The sequence below is a fragment of the Salmo salar genome, chromosome ssa05 (genome assembly GCF_905237065.1).
Source record: "Salmo salar chromosome ssa05, Ssal_v3.1, whole genome shotgun sequence".
Classification (NCBI taxonomy): Eukaryota; Metazoa; Chordata; class Actinopteri; order Salmoniformes; family Salmonidae; genus Salmo; species Salmo salar.
Genome location: NC_059446.1, coordinates 14,093,433 through 14,095,505, shown reverse-complemented (window position 1 = coordinate 14,095,505; position 2,073 = coordinate 14,093,433).

Sequence of the window (2,073 nt, the reverse complement as noted above, 5' to 3'; positions counted from 1 at the left end):
CCCATCCTCCTCATCCTCCCCATCCTCCTCATCCTCCTCCCCATCCTCTCCATCCTCCCCATCCTCCTCATCCTCCCCATCCTCCTATTGTTTTCACCATCCTCCCCATCCTCCTCATCCTCCTCCCCTCCTCATCCTCCCCATCCCCCTCATCCCCCCCATCCTCCTCATCCTCCTCCCCTCCCCATCCTCCTCATCCTCCTCCCCTCCTCATCCTGCCCATCCCCCTCATCCCCCCCATCCTCCTCATCCTCCTCCCCTCCCCATCCTCCTCATCCTCCCCATCCCCCTCATCCTCTCCATCCTCCCCATCCTCCTCATCCTCCCCTCCTCATCCTCCCCATCCTCCTCCCCTCCTCATCCTCCCCATCCTCCTCCCCTCCTCATCCTTCCCACCCTCCTCATCCTCCCCATCCTCCTCATCCTCCTCATCCTCCCCATCCCCCTCATCCTCCCCATCCTCCTCCCCTCCTCATCCTCCCCACCCTCCTCATCCTCCCCATCCTCCTCGTCCTCCCCATCCTCCTCCCCTCCTCACCCTCCCCATCCTCCTCATCCTCCCCATCCTCCTCATCCTCCTCCCCTCCTCATCCTCCCCACCCTCCTCATCCTCCCCATCCTCCTCGTCCTCCCCATCCTCCTCCCCTCCTCACCCTCCCCATCCTCCTCATCCTCCCCATCCTCCTCCCCTCCTCATCCTCCCCATCCTCCTCCCCTCCTCATCCTCCCCACCCTCCTCATCCTCCCCATCCTCCTCATCCTCCCCATCCCCCTCATCCTCTCCATCCTCCCCATCCTCCTCATCCTCCCCACCCTCCTCATCCTCCCCATCCTTCTCATCCTCCTCATCCTCCCCTCCATTCCTCTCCTCTCGTCTCTCTATCTCTCCTCCATTCATCTCCTCTCGTCTCTCTATCTCCCCTCCATTCATCTCCTCTTGTCTCTCTATCTCCCCTCCATTCATCTCCTCTTGTCTCTCTATCTCCCCTCCATTCCTCTACCTCCCCTCCTCACCCTCCCCATCCTCCTCATCCTCCCCATCCTCCCCATCCTCCTCCCCTCCTCATCCCCATCCTCCTCCCCTCCTCATCCTCCCCACCCTCCTCATCCTCCTCAACCTCCCCATCCCCCTCATCCTCTCCATCCTCCCCATCCTCCTCATCCTCCCCACCCTCCTCATCCTCCCCATCCTTCTCATCCTCCTCATCCTCCCCACCCTCCTCATCCTCCCCATCCTCCTCATCCTCCCCATCCTCCTCATCCTCCCCACCCTCCTCATCCTCCCCATCCTCCTCATCCTCCTCATCCTCCTCAACCTCCCCATCCTCCTCGTCCTCCCCATCCTCCTCCCCTCCTCATCCTCCCCATCCTCCTCATCCTCCCCATCCTCCTCGTCCTCCCCATCCTCCTCCCCTCCTCACCCTCCCCATCCTCCTCATCCTCCCCATCCTCCTCATCCTCCTCCCCTCCTCATCCTCCCCATCCTCCTCCCCTCCTCATCCTCCCCACCCTCCTCATCCTCCCCACCCTCCTCATCCTCCCCATCCTTCTCATCCTCCTCATCCTCCCCACCCTCCTCATCCTCCCCATCCTCCTCATCCTCCCCACCCTCCTCGTCCTCCCCATCCTCCTCCCCTCCTCATCCTCCCCATCCTCCTCATCCTCCCCATCCTCCTCATCCTCCTCCCCTCCTCATCCTCCCCATCCTCTCCATCCTCCCCATTCTCCTCATCCTCTCCATCCTCCTCTTCTTCCTCGTCCTCCCCGTCCTCCTCGTCCTCCCCATCCTCCTCCCCTCCTCATCCTCCCCATCCTTCTCATCCTCCTCATCCTCCTCCCCTCCTCATCCTCTCCATCCTCCCCATCCTCCCCACCCTCCCCATCCTCCCCATCCTCTCCATCCTCCTCATCCCCCCCCACCCACCCCACCCCACATCAACCCTGCATACAAAAAAATAAGGCACCACAGCTTCAAAAACAGAATCATTGACAAGAAAAAGAAACTCACAGAAAAAACGACATAATTAAATCAAATAAAAACATCGATCTGGCCTCAAAGAGGCCTAATCACAT